The sequence below is a fragment of the Herpailurus yagouaroundi genome, unplaced genomic scaffold (assembly GCF_014898765.1).
Source record: "Herpailurus yagouaroundi ecotype Mexico unplaced genomic scaffold, PumYag 218, whole genome shotgun sequence".
In the NCBI taxonomy this organism is placed as follows: Eukaryota; Metazoa; Chordata; class Mammalia; order Carnivora; family Felidae; genus Herpailurus; species Herpailurus yagouaroundi.
This window is the reverse complement of record NW_024412449.1, coordinates 914,757-930,257: the sequence shown is the minus strand read 5'-3', so window position 1 is coordinate 930,257 and position 15,501 is coordinate 914,757. Positions and strand designations below refer to the sequence as shown.

The 15,501-nt window shown below is 43.1% G+C and overlaps 1 protein-coding gene across 2 annotated transcripts in view; it reads left to right on the top strand.

The window, feature by feature from the left end:
* The window catches only part of SPON1 (spondin 1), a 260,311-nt gene that overhangs the window by 3,199 nt on the left and 241,611 nt on the right, over positions 1 to 15,501 (top strand). The window lies entirely within an intron of this gene.

Below are 15,501 nucleotides of genomic sequence, written 5' to 3'. Positions count from 1 at the left end.
CAGGATCCCATTGAGATTATTATTCAGCTTTTTCCAAGTTGCTAGTGCTATATGGACTTCCTTCTCTCTCCCACCGCTTCTCTCTCCCCTCCCTCCCTCTTCCCCCTGTCCCCCCTCCCTTGGCAATAACTGTGCTTTAGAAAAGCTCTGAAAGGCCTGCTCTGTTTCTGACCATGGTCTCCTTTGACAAGGAGATTACAGTGATTAAAAATAACAAGTTGAGGATCCTCAAGGGGCTTCCCTGATAGGACGACAATTTGCAGGACTAGCCATTCCCAGATCACAATTTCAAGCCAAATAGAAGAAAATCAGCTGAAATGTTGAAGAATTGATTGAAAATAAAAGAGGCCCTTTTGTCTGACTAAAGATCTGTTTATTAGGGAAATAAAGCCAGACCCTGGCTAATGAGAGTGGCTTTTCCTAGATGCTCTTTAAAGGGAAATTTCAAGGAACTTGATGGGAAAAGAATGTCCAGTCGAGATTTCAAAAGCTTGTCCAACTTCAAGCATAATTGGGGGATTTATTCTAAACTGTGAGGTTTGGAGACCTCCAAAGCTGCTTGGCCTTCTCGTTCTTTGTCCCACTCTGGGCTGCACAATGCCACAGGACTGTGTGTCCCGGAGAGCCCCACCTCAGTCTGGCAGAAAGGGCACAGGCTTTGATGTTTGACTTCTGTTCAGTCATATATTCGCTGTGTGACCGTAGGCAGGGCACTTCACCTCTCTGAGCTAGAACTTCTCCAGCTGTGAAATGAGAGTGCTCCCCCACCCCTTACAGTGTTGCTGTGGGAGTCAGGAATAATCTATGTTAAAGAAAAAAAGCTGTCATAGAGTAGGTGCTTAAAAAAAATACACATTATAAGATGATTATTTTGGAAATAGAAAAATACTTGGCAGAAACACTGGATGAGACATGGTGTTAAATACTTCCTACTCATCTCACTTATTCTTTCCAGTACTTTGAGGCAGCTTATTATGATTCTTATTTTACAGATGAGAAGACCAAATCTCAGAGAGGTTTCATAACTTGCCCATGAACCACACAGCTGGTAATCATTGGAGTCAGGATACAAACTAAGGGATGTCTGACTCCTAAATCTGTTCCCTTAACCGGTCTCCTGTATTGACACACGAAAATGAACAGGGAATAAAATGAGTTAACTATGGCTGCCCTCGGCATTCTGGATGGTGAGTCTTCACTGAAGGAAAACAGCGACAACAAATCAAGACAATAACTGACATATCTTGGGACACAAAGTCTAAAGCAATGTCTCCTTATTTACATTTGCTTTTTTTCCTTTTTATAGACTTTGGGATTGCATTTCCTCATAAACTAGAGAACTAATTTAGAAACATGAACAACCTTGTCAATCTTTAGCCAGTTCCTTTTGTTTGTGGGAAAACAGAAACAAATTGGATAGGAAAAAAAACAAAAAACCCTAATTTGATTGTTGTTTTATTCTTACACACAAACTTATACGACCAGGCCTACAAAATTAGATGTTCATAAAGTACCTGTGTAGAATTGGAGAATTTTAAACTGGATAAGGTCTTTTAAATAAACTATGTCTAATCTAGTGGCGTTTTTAAAAATTCAGTGCTGCTGCTGATAGTGTAATTAACTATAAGTCGTCCCTCCCACTTCTCTTTTCTTGTATCATTCTCCTCTTTTTTATTATATAACTTTATTTTTTAAACTTGGCCCCCTTTTAATAAGTATGTAGTTCAAATTGATAATGAAAATTAAAAGAGATTGCTTACTGCTTTGAGTTTCATGAAATGCAAAAAAAAAAAAAAAAAAAAAAAAAATCAAAACATACCAAAAAATGAAAGCATGTCAAATAGGGATTTTTCAGGGTTTAAAATTTGGGTGCTCCTCCATACACACTACTGACTCAGCTGGAACAGCAGGATGTAATTGCTGATAAGTTCACATACATGGGCTGGCATGTCAAGAACTTTTCACTATTGCCTCCATTTGCTTGTCATACAGAATGTCAGATGCAGGTCAATGTTAACTTCTGTGGGGGAGGAAAACCTCTTACCATGTTATATTACTGAAGATATAGGTGAAGCTCATGTCTCACAGAGACCCCAAAATACAGTTTTTTGAAAATAAGAGGTAAATGGGAAGTCCTAGATGATGGCCAGCTTTGCTCCACCGGGTCAACCAGGAACCCAGATTCCTTCTGCTGTGTTGCCCTGTAATCCGCCAGTGCTCTGCTGTCCCATAGACAGCCTGGAGTTACAGCACCTGAAATGTGGCTGGTCCAAATTGAGATGTGCCGTGAGTGTAAGACACACACCGGTGATTGAGAGATAAGGATGGAAGAAAAATAGACTTCTCAATAACTTTTTAAGTGTTTGTTTGTTTGTTTATTTATTTATTTATTTATTTATTTATTTATTTATTTTGAGGGGGGCGGGGAGGGGCCGAAAGAGAGGGAGAGAGAGAATCCCAAGCAGGTTCCACGCTGTCAGTGCAGAGCCTGACACGGGGCTCAATCCCATGAACCCTGAGACCGGGACCTGAGCCGAAATCAAGAGCCAGTCGCTCAACCGACTGAGCCACCCAGGTGCCCCTCAATAATTTTTTTGACATTGATTCCATATTGAAGTGGTAATTGTATATATTAGCTTAAGTAAAATATATTGTTAAAATTAATTTTACTTGTTCTACATTTGTTCCTACTGGATACTTGTTAACAAATACAGTGAATTTCACCTGCTGGGAGCTTATTTTCTGGACAGTACTGTTGTAGGGTGTTCTCATCAGAGCCGTTACAGCCAGCTCACTGCCAATACATGTGAGTTTCAGTCAGTGTGCAGGGGGGAAAGGAAGTAGAGGGCAAGCAGCTTTCTTTTGAACGATGTGACCCAGAATTGCACCCAGCACTGCCAAACACACTCCACTGGTAAGGATTTAGATACTTGACCACACCTAGCAGCAAGGGAGCCTGGGAAATAAAGCATTTAGCTAGACAGCCACATGCCCAGCTAAAACTTGGGGAAAGGATTTTTTTTTCCCCAAAAGAATGAAGGTGAAAATGGATTTAAAGGGACAATTAGCTATCTCTGCCACATGTTTTAATGCATAGTCATCTAAAAGCACAGCATTTCATGTCCTCTCATCCAGTAAAAGGTATCTAGATGGTCTTCCCGACAGCATGTAAAGTTTATATACTTGCTAAATGAGTCAGGTTGGAAGGAGTGTTAGGGTGTGTGTGTGTGTGTGTGTGTGTGTGTGTGTGTGTGTGTGGTATTGATAGGTTTCATACTGAGAGGAGAAAAAAGGGCCAGTATGTCAGAGTGACCTGTTCTATCTCACCCTCTCCCTCAATAAAGGTGGAAGCTCTAAGGAAAGAAAGGAATAAGGAGGAAGTGGATAAAACAGAAAACAAGAGAGAGAAGAAGGAGGAGGAGGAGTAGAGGGAGGAAGAAGAAGGAAGAAGAAAGGGAGTTGCAGGAAGAAGGAAGAAGGAGGAGGAGGAGGGAAAAGAAATTATAAGAAAAAGAAAAGCTCACAGGGATATATATTCTGAAAGAAAATGAGACAATTTGAGTAGACTGGAGCCCCATCTTACTTGAGGGTTAGATTCAAGAGGCACCATGGAAAGCAAAAAATCATATAAGTCAAAATTATTCCTTGGGGTGCCTGGGTGGCTCAGTTGGTTGAGCGTCCGACTTCGGCTCAGGTCACGATCTCATATTTGTGAGTTTGAGCCCCGCGTTGGGCTCTGTGCTGACAGCTCAGAGCCTGGAGCCTGCTTTGGATTCTGTGTCTCCCTCTCTCTCTATGCCCCTCCCCCACTCATGCCCATGCTCATGCTCGCTTGCTCTCTCTCTCTCTCTCTCTCTCTCTCAAAAATAAATAAACATTTAAAGAAATTAAAAACAAAATGATGCCAACAATATTATTCCTTAAAAATCCTTTCAAATTGTATGTCAGTAGGAACATGGGTACTGGATTCAATGTAGTCTCATTCATGTCTCCTTCCAGATAGTTCTGTTAATGAGGAATAGAAGCACACTGACATTTCTTAATAAGTCCAGGACTTCCATTTGCCCCTCCTGCATTGGAAGAGACCAGTGTCCCCTCAATCAAGTAACAGGTAAAACAAGTGGTTTGCTGGTCCTTAACCCCTGACATGACAGGTACAAAATACTCACTGTGATGGAGTGAGGGAATGAGTCCCCTCCCATGCACGCTCAGGCACATGCATTTATTGAATGGGGTGGCAAGTGGCCTGAATTATCGAAGGTATCATTTCCCCTAGTTTTCTTCTGACAGTGTGCACTTGTGTGTGATTATACCATAGGCACATCTGCTGGAACACCTACATGTCAGGGAGCTCACCATGTCACATGAAGCCTCCTGTGTGGCTGGTCAGCTCTTGCTGGTATAAATTTCCCATGTCTACAGGGTGTCTTGGCTGGGCTAGAGATGAGGCTGGGATGGGCAGGTAAGGAATTCCGTGACATCGCCAAGAAGTCCTTGTGAGCTCTACATAGACAAAGCCTCTAACTTGCATGGGATATTCAAAACTGCCATGAAAGGTTCAGGGAAACTTAACAGGGGCCTACGCACCTCTGTGGATTAGCTGAGGCCCAGAAGACCCATGGGAAATAACTCAAACCCTATCTCCCATTGTGGCCCGGACATTTGCAAGTATGCCTCATGGACTTTGTGAGACAATAGAAGGGCAGGGAAAGACTCCAGGCACAAAGCACCATGTGGGGGGGATAGGAGTGTGGGAAGGTGGGCAAACTCGGAGCAGGCCATAAAAATGGGACGGTGATTCTAAGAGCTAGAGGAAGCTCTTATAATCCTCCTCCTCCTCCTCCTCCTCCTCCTCCTCCTCCTCCTCCTCCTCGTCTTCCCCTCCCCCTCTTCTCTTTTCCTTCTCCTCCTCATCCTTCTTCATTTTCTTTTCTTCCTGTTCTTTCTCCTCCTTCACCTCGTAGCTGCAACACTACTCTTTGGATTTTCGCTCATTCCCACCCCAGGGCCTTTGTACATGCTCTTCTCCATGACTAGAATGCTCAGCTTTATGTGGCTCACTCCTTGTCTTTTAAGTTTCAGCTCAGATTTTATCCCTTTAAATAGGCTTCTCTGACCACCAATTTATGTTTCCCATTTCTTTTGCCTGATTTCATTTTTATCATAGCCCTTAATCACTCTCTGAAATTATCTTGTTTATCATCTGCCTCCTCAAGCTAGAATATAAGCTTCATGAGAGCAAGCACTGTGTCCTTTCTTGTTTGCCATTTATTTCTAGCACCCAGAACAGTTCGTGGACATGACAGGCACTAAATCTTTATTTGTTGAAAAAAAAAAAAAAAAGTGAAGAATCCTGGTGTGAGATCTGCTAAGAGAGCTAGATGGAAGCGAGAGAAAGTGTTTCTCTCTCAGCCAGAGAATTGAGACCAGGGATGGGGACCAAAGGCAAGGAGCTCCAGGTGGAGGCAGCAGAGAGAAGAGATGCCCAGTGCCCTGGGGGCATTGGCTGGAGGTTGAGGGCAGACAGATGGCTGGTCCCAGGTAAAGACTATTGAGGGGCGCCTGGGTGGCTCAGTCGGTTGAGCGGTTGAGCGTCCGACTTCAGCTCAGGTCATGATCTCCCACTCCATGAGTTCAAGCCCCGCGTCAGGCTCTGTGCTGACAGCTCAGAGCCTGGAGCCTGCTTCGGATTCTGTGTCTCCCTCTCTCTCTGCCCCTCCCCTGCTCATGCTTTGTCTCTCTCTGTCTCAAAAATGAGTAAAAACATTTAAAAAATTAAAAAAAAAAAAGACTATTGAGAGGAAGGAGATCAGCATGGTGAAAAGCTGGGTCATTGATGGTTCAGAGGTGAAGAGCAGGACAATCGGCAAAAGGGCAAAGGGAAGGGGCTCCCAGCTTCAGACACTGGCTTTGATTGAATGGAGAAGAGAGCAGAGAGGATTATTGATCAATCAAACTTCGACACCAATTATTAAGTGACTTTCCCTGGAATCAGCACTTCGTGGGGTCATTTGTGCGGTGTCCAAACCTAGCTATGCTTCAGAATCACTTGGAAAGTGTAAAACAAACAAACTAACCGCAGCTTCACTGGACCCACCCCCAACAAAGAGCTGGATTCCAGAAATCTATAATCCCTCTCTCTCTCTCTCTCTCTCTTTTTTTTCTTTAAAACAAGATGAGGACAGAGAAATACAAATCAAAACCACACTCCGATATCACCTCACGCCAGTCAGGGTGGCCAAAATGAACAAATCAGGAGACTATAGATGTTGGACAGGATGTGGAGAAACGGGAACCCTCTTGCACTGTTGGTGGGAATGCAAACTGGTGCAGCCGCTCTGGAAAGCAGTGTGGAGGTTCCTCAGAAAATCAAAAATAGACCTACCCTATGACCCAGCAGTAGCACTGCTAGGAATTTACCCAAGGGATACAGGAGTACTGATGCATAGGGGCACTTGTACCTCAATGTTTATAGCAGCACTCTCAACAATAGCCAAATGATGGAAAGAGCCTAAATGTCCATCAACTGATGAATGGATAAAGAAATTGTGGTTTATATACACAATGGAGTACTACGTGGCAATGAGAAAGAATGAAATATGGCCCTTGGTAGCAACGTGGATGAAACTGGAGAGTGTGATACTAAGTGAAATAAGCCATACAGAGAAAGACAGATACCATATGATTTCACTCTTATGTGGATCCTGAGAAACTTAACAGAAACCCATGGGGGAGGGGAAGGAAAAAAAAAAGAGGTTAGAGTGGGAGAGAGCCAAAGCATAAGAGACTGTTGAGAACTGAGAACAAACTGAGGGTTGATGGGGGGTGGGAGGGAGGGGAGGGTAGGTGATGGGTAGGTGATGGGTAGGGAGGGTAGGTGATTGAAGAGGGCATCTTTTGGGATGAGCACTGGGTGTTGTATGGAAACCAATTTGACAATAATCTCATATATTAAAAAAATAAAAATAAATAAAAACATTATGAAAAAAATAAGAATAAAAAATAAAACAAGATGAGGAGACACAGAGAGAAGGTGGCCAAAAGATGGTCACTTTTCTATGACCATGTTTCCCCATCACAACCTCTCCTCGCTCCACCCCAGCCTCCTGTGCTCCACATACATTAGCACCTGGTCACATCACTGCCTATCCTGTACCCGAGTACAGTGGCCAGTAGGATGTCCCCAAAATTGGAGTGACAGCAGCCTCCCCCTGCCTGGGCAGTGAAGTGTTGGAGAGAGAAGAATCGTGAGCTTCCTTTAGGTGATGATGCTCAAAGCTGGCAGAGCCTGAGCCATGGTTGACCTGGTTGTACTTTTCTCTTGCCAACATGTCCCTTCCACGTAACTTCCGCTCATCGGTCCAGGTTCTGTTCTTTGGAGTCGAGCAAATAAGGTCTCCCCTTGGCCATATGTCAGCCATTGAGGTGTTTGTGGAGAAATAGAAACTATGACTTCGGGCCAAAATGCCCCATTTCTTCAGCCATTCTCTATAGGATGCTGTTTCTTGTCCCCTTGCACTTTGTACTCCAGATGTGCTCTGATAGGGATAGAACATGGGGGATGATTATCTCCCTTGTCCTGAGGGCTGTGTTTGTGTTAAGCTTGCCAGGTCTTGTGTTTGCTATTTTCACAGCGCTCTGGGATCACGCTGAGCATGCAGCCAACAAAAATTCCTGTGAGCCGCTGGGAAGGCTTGCTTCCTTCCCTCCTCTCCCTCAACTGGTGTGACTGGTCTTTGAATGGAAGATTCGACGTGATTCCTCATAACTTAGTCTTGGTCCTCCTCAGACATAATCCAGCATGTTTGGGTCCATCCCTGTAGCTGTCAGCCACTCGTGGATCTGGATTCTGTCACTGAGTGACTTATCCATGTAATCTCATTTTGGATTATCTACAGTTCCGATAAGCAGTCTTAGAAATCTTTATCAAAGTTGATAAGAATGTTGAGCAAGGGGCTCCCTTGACATCCCTTGAGTCTTTCCCTAAAGTTGACATCTAGTTCAATACTTTCGAAGTCAACTGATTTGCTGTCATCTCAGTGACATTTTAGTATCAGCTGCCACCTTCCTCGTCAACCACCTCAGTCAAGCCACGAATACCATTTCCCTAGCCTGCTAATGAATTGTATAGTTCAGGCAGAATTATTTTCTTTCTTTGTTTCAAAATTAGTAAAGACTCTTTCCACAGAACATGACAGGAACAAAGTCAAGTTAACTAAAGCAGAAAGAGAATTACTGAGTCTCATATTTGGAAAGTCTAGGGGTGGGTCTGGCTTCAGGTATAAGTGGATCTAGGGACCCAAAAGGGTTCTCTCCTCCCTCTCTCCTTTCCATCTCTCCCTTCTACCTTGTCTGTGTCACTTTTTCCATCCCGTATCTCTTGGCTGTGTTTCTGTGTGTTGTCTTCATTTTTCTTACTACAGATAAACTTTCTCCAAATAACAAGGACTATAGCTGCCAAGAACCTTCCATGAAAAATCTTTCAGTTAGTCCTGTAACTAAAAGAAAAGCCCTGGTCCCATTAATTCCAAACTGGAAAAACCCTGGGGGAGGATTCTGATTGGCCCATCTTGGGTCACAGACGCAGGGGAATGGGGTGTGGAGAGAGACTAAATTTGGGCCACAGTCACGTCTGTGACATTATGTTTCAGGAGGGAGAGGGGGTGCTATTGTCGCCAGCCCCAGAGATCCCATTGTCTGAGTAGGGTAAGAAGTGGGGCTCCTGGAGAGTGTATGTCCCTCCGTGCTTCCTGCCCTCACCCATACCCCCAGCTACATTCTCTTGGCTGACACATCGCCAAGTCTCCAGGAGCTTCCTTCCCACCCATCCCTCTTCCCATCCGTGTAATGGTCAGTTCAGGACCCATGCATCTGGCTCCCAGCCATCCCATGAAGAGGTAGCATATGTGGGAAAGAATGAACTTCCATTGGGCTGTTGCATTGTGCTTCATATACATTCCCACCTTTAATCCTTATAACAAACCCATGAGATGATAATGATGATCCCTATTTTATGGAAGAGAATGATTTATTTTTAATGTATCCTACTAATTTAACAAACATATATGTACACTTATTATTATGAATATTAATTCATTTGTTGTCATAACAATGAGATAAGTACCAAGACCGTCATTTTACAGGAGATTAGAAGCTGAGACCTCGAGAGGTTAAGTAACTTGCCAAAGGTTACACATAGTAAACAGGAGAGATTCGAACTCAGATCTGTTAGCTACATCCAGTTTTCAATTTTAGATATGTGTGATATTTAATTTGGAATGGGACTTGTTTCATCTCTGCCTGGGATTTCTGGAGCACTAGCTACAGAAGACCATCCAGGGAAACAGAGTGGGCCAAGCCCACCATCACACTTGTTTTAGACTTTTAGCCCTGCCTTCCCATCTGCCAACCCATCAATACCATCTCCTTCTGCCTCATCCTGGCTGGGTGGGCTCAATTGTGACAATTTCTTTTTTTATTATCATTAATGGATTTTTTTTGAGAGAGAGAGAGAGAGAGAGAGAGAGAGAGAGAGAGAGAGAGAGAGAGAGAGAGAACAAGTGGAGGAGGGGCAGGGAGCGAGGAAGAAAGAAACCCAAGCAGGCTGTCAGCACTGAGCCAATGCGGGGCTTGAACTCACCAACTGCAAGATCATGAGCTGAAATTAAGAGTCAGACGCTTAACTGACTGAGGCACCCAGGTGCGCCGTGCCAATTTCTAAGTGAAGCATGTGCATCGAATCTTCCCGTGTTCTGAAAGTCCTGCGCAGCAGGGAGGGGACCGCTGTGGCTTGTGTACTGCTTCAGCAGTCTTCGTAACCCCAGGTTGCAAGTTAAGGCAGAAGTTAAAGTTCCCTGTAGCTGATGTGTGTGGGGGCATGAACACTGGGGCATCTCAGTGCCATTTAGCAGGTGGAGAGAGCTGGGATCTGGCTCAGGATCTTTTCACTGAGGTTAGTTAGGGCCAGGGAATCTGAAACCCAGAGTTCATGTTAAATGGTTGACACACTGATACTTGAAGGACCCAGGAAGCTGTTTGGGAGTTGGGATTTTCATATGGCAAGTGTACCCAAGGATGGGGAGAACTCAACCTTAGGTAGCGAGTTAAGGCCAGGCTCGAGGGTGAAACATCAGTCCTCATATCAGCAAAGCAGACCAGGAGGCCCTTGCCACGGGTTTTCAGGGAAAGGCTGTAATTCAATAATCATACAACTTCCAGCCTGCTCTTCCTAAAACATAAATCTGAATATGACATTCCCTAACTCAAACCCTTTAGGGCCCCCTCGTCACCTCCAGGGAGGTATCCACCCTTTTTAGCAAGGCTTTGAAGGCTTTTAAGTGTCTATCCCTTACCTTCTTCCCCTGACCTCTTATCACCCTGTCCCTTCCAGCTTGCAATTTATGAAATACAGAAATAGTTCTGGTTTCCAAGGCCAAGACTGTCTCATCATGCCTTTCCCTGTACCTGGAGTGCTGTTAGTCTCTTGTCCACTTGACAAACTCTTATTCCTCACTCCACTTGGAGTTCAAATGCCACCTCCTCCTTGAAGCCCCCTCTGACTGACTCCCACATTAGACCCAGATGCTCCCTCCTCTGGCATCCCAGAGCAAATCATCCACACATCCATAACACCCATCGTATGTTATAAAAAATATCCGCTGATGTGTCTTTTCCTCCCAGCTCTTAGACTGAATGCTCCTAGAGGGAGAGGTCGTATCTTTTTTTTTTTTTTTTTTTTTTTTGTCTCCAGGTGCATAGCACTGGGCGGGCACAAAGTGCTTAGTAACAAAGGGATGAGGGGCTGAATACTACACATGGTAGCTTTGGAGGAGGAAACTTTGAAGGAGGGACCAAGGGGACAAACACTCAATGAGCGTTTATTGAGCATTTATTGTGAGTGAAAAGGCATGCTAAATGCTAAAAATACCGTGCAGCTTAAGACAGACTTGGTCTCTGCTCTCACGGAGCTTCCAGGTTATTAGGGGAGACCAGCATTTAACATATAACTCACAAATAAGTGTGTAATTAAAATTAGGTGAGAGGCATTCAGAAAAAGGAAGGCTCTGTTCACGATAAGGGCTTACCCAGAGCTCCCCATACCCTGACCCTGTGAGGATCATCCCCAAAGACCTTTATTTCCTTGCAGCCCTCTCAGGGGTCCTTTATTGGCACCTGCTAGCGTTTTTCTTTGGAGGTTCAGTCATTGTCCTTGAGGACCAGCTTTTGGAAACCCGTTGCCGGTTGATCAGCCTGCTGAACATCCTGGTCTTTATCATTTTCATCATCATCTTCTTCAGCTCCAACATCCCCAGTGCCAGTGGCCATCGGCATCCTTTATGGCTCTTGAATCCTTTATGTACCAGGCGCTGTGATAGATGTTTATTTAATCCTCTCCACATTCCTATAAGAAAGGCAGTATCATTAGCTTCTTTTAAAAATGAGGGAACAGGGAGGTGAAATAACTTGCCAGAGGTCATGTAATTAATAAATGATAGCTCTAGGGTTCTAATCCAAAATCTTTGCTCTTAACCAGTTCCCTGTATGTGCTCACAGGATGGCTCTGAATGGACTTTTTTTTTTTTTTTCCTAAACCTTCATCAGCATTTTTCTTGCATTTCTTGGGTCTCTTAATGGCCTCTCTTGGGAGGCACTAGGAAGGAGTCATTAGAGAGAAGATTCTATTATTTATTGCCAAGCAGTCATCTTCAGTCATTACTGGAACTCAGAACATACTGCACGTTTGTGCCTTTCAGGAGAGGGTCACATTAATGGGGTCCTCTGGAGGGATGGGATCTCCTGTCTTCCTTCAGCTTGTGCTGTGGAATACCGTCATCACCAGTGATAATTTCAGGTTGAAACCCCACTCTGAGTTCAGCCTCCAGAGCCTCTGTCCTGTGTGTTATATACAATGAGGTAGAGGAAAACCTTAGTTTTGTTTTGTTTTGTTTTTTAACCTATAGGAATGCATCATTCCTTGGTTTCTGGGAAACCAAGTTTATGATGAGCCCTTTAAGTGTAATGCACAGATGTACAGAAAGGGGCATATTTATCATTCAGAAACATCACTGAGTAACATTTGTACCAGAATATAACTTACATATGGAAAAGTTCACAAATTGGACTGCTTAGTGAATTACTACACATTGAACATGCTCATGCAGTGGGCCCGAGATCAAGAAACAGACCATGATCAGCACTCCAGAGGCATTCCTTGTGCCACCTGCAAATCACTTCTCACTCCACTTTGCCACGCGTGTAACCACTGCCCTGACCTCTGGCATCGTAGATTACTTTAAATTTTTTTTTTTTTTTAATTTTAGAAAGAAACTGAGCATGAGTAGGGGAGAGGGGCAGCGGGTGAGAGAGAGACTCCCAAGCAGACTCCATGCTCAGTGAGGAGCCTGATGCCGGGCTCGATCCCATGACCCCGGCTTCATGACCTGAGCCGAAATCAAGAGTTGGATGCTCAACCGACAGAGCCATCCAGGTGCCCCTACTTTGTATGTTTTTGGATTTCACACGAATATATAAATGTAATCATAGCCTTTGTATTATTTTATATGTCTTCTTTGATTCAAGATTATGTTTATGAGATTTATTCCTTTGTTTTTTTTTTTTAAATATTTATGTTTGAGGGAGAGACAGAGACAGAGGCAGAGTGAGAGCAGGGGAGACACAGAGTGAGAGGAGGAGACACAGAATCCAAAGCAGGCTCCAGGCTCTGAGCCATTAGCACAGAGCTCGATGCGGGGCTTGAACTCGCGAGCCGTGAGATCGTGACCTGAGCCGAAGGTGCATGCTTCACCGACTGAGCCATCCAGGTGCCCCAAGATTTATCCTTTTGTTGTATGTAGCAGTAACTCGTTCGTTTTCATTACTACAGGACATTCAATTACACGAATATGTCACAGTTTACATATCCATTCTGATGATTGACACTGAGTTTCCATTTGGGTGCTAATACAATGTTACTATAACCTGATAGATGTTACTTGGTACACATATGTATGCATTCCTGTTGATTTAGGAGTGACATCACTGGATCATAGGGTCTGTATATGTTCAGCTTCAGTAAATACTGCCAAAGAGTTTTCCAGTGAAAATTGCTTATTTTCGGTTCAACGGTGTGTGAAAGTTCCAGTTAACATTTGATACTGTTAATCCTTTTACGTTTAGTCAATCTGGTGGAAATGCAGTAGTAATTTATTGTGGATTTAATTTTTATTTTCCTGTTCACTAACGAGGTTGAGTGTCTTTTCATATGCTTTTTGGCCATTTGGGCACCTTCTTTTACGAAGCATTAGTTCATGTGTTGTGCCTATTTTTCTCTATTGGGTTGTCTTTCTTTTCTTGATCTGAAAGAGTTTTTATATATTTTGGATTAAAGTCAACTGATGGTGATATGCGTCGCAAATATCTTCTTCCACACTGTGCCGTACTTGTTCCTGATGATGTCTTTTGCTGGGCAAAATTTTTACATCAGCCCATTTATGTATCTTCTCTTTTATTGTCACTGTTTTTATTTTCTTTTTTATGTCTGCTTAAAAAAAATCTTTCTGACTCCAAGATCATTCATATTTTATCCTAGGCTCACTTCTAAAATCTTTGCTGTTTTATTCTTCACAGTTAGCTCTATCGTCTATGTGAAGTTTATTCTGTGTATGATGTGCAAGGTCAAGATTCACCTGTTTCTATATAGTTACCCAGTGGTCCTCATACCATTTACTGAAGGTATTATCTTTTCCCCCGACTGCTCTGCAGGAGATCCTTAATCACACAGCAAGTTTCCATAGACTTGTGGAACTTTTTCTGGACCCCAAACAGTTCAACTGGCCTCTTTTTCTTTCCTTGCTATAGTACGCCGGCTGAATTTCTGTAGCTCCATAAGTCTGGGTATGTAGTAGTACAAGCCCTCCAACTTTTCACTTCTTTCTTCAGATTGCCTTGGACATTCTTGGTGCTTTGCATTTTCATGTATGTTTCAGAATCAACTCGTCCGTATCACAAAAAAAACACAACGGGAATTTAATTTAACTGCACTAAATTTATAAATCAATTTGAGAAGAACTGACATCTTTATAATATAGAGTTTACTAGTCCATGAACACAGTTTGGTAAACTTAATTGCGTGATCAACTCTCTGCTAATCACCATGCTGAGCTCAGATGTGGTTCTTGCTTTTGAAGGACTTAATGAATAGGTAGACGAACACTTATCCACAAAATGCAATGTGATAATCTCATCACTGGTAATAAGGGCTAATATTTATTAAGTGCCTAGTATATTCCAGGCATGCTGTTAAGAACTTTCCGTGTGTTAATTCGTTTACCCTTCACACTGATACTTTGAGGTAAGTGCTGTTATTATGCCCACCTATAGGTGCTTTTAACTTCAGCGTGGTTGACATACAATATTATATTAGTTTCAGGTGCACAACATGGTGAGTCAACATTTCTCAGCATTACAAAGCAATCACCATGATAAATATAGCTACTGTCACCATATGAAGTTTTTACAATATTATTAACTATATTCCCTATGCTGTACATTGCATTCCCATGTCTTTGTTTATTTTATAGCTGGGATTTTGTAACTTGTCCTCTTCTTCCCCTATTTCACCCATTCCCCCACTCCCCTCCCCTCTGACAACGACCAAATTTTTCTCTGTACCTGTGAGTCTGTTTGGTTTTGTTTGTTCATTTCCCACCCCACTCTAGACACCCTCAGACTGCTTTAGGGCTGTCTGTCCCTCAGAGATCTCAGCTCTTTCTTCTGACATCATAATCATCATTTTCTGCTTGCCACTGGTGAGCACCCTACTTTTCTTACTCTATTGTACTGTGCTTTTTCTCTCACCCTTTCTTCCTTACTAAGAAGGTCTGTCTGACCTTTCGATAGACATCAGTAGCCAATCAGAATGCTCTTTTACTTTTGTGGGATGAACTGAGCAATTATAGCATGAGATTTGCAATCTTTGGTTCTCAGAGTTCTTTTCTGAGATGTCGTTGTGTTGGGGCTAATGGGCTGCTGGTGCATGGTCCAAGGAAGGTGTTTTAATTTTTGGAATTTGAGGGTCCTTTATTTTTAGGACTGAAAGCAGAAGACTAGAATGTCCCTTCCTGACAGGGGGTTGCTTTTCAGAATGACATAAATGGTATATGTTAAGTTGATTTTTAAAATTTTAAAACCTAACGTTTGTAGAATACCCGTACTCAGATATACTCCATATATGTAACCATGGGTGGAATGCTAAACTGGGGAAAAGGAGTCTGGCCCTAAGTCTGCCTTGTGGGTGCTCTTACTGCCTTGGGGTGTCTGTTGACCTCTCTGTGTCTTTGTTTCCTGTCTGTGAAATTAGAAGGCTGGAATGGAGGGTTCTTGAGACAGCTTAAGGCTCTAAGAGTCTATAACTCTGTGTTTAAAGGCCAGACTCTTAGCACTTTAATCCAGACAGTAATTTCAATCCCAATTTATATAAAATTCAAGAAACTTGAATTGAGC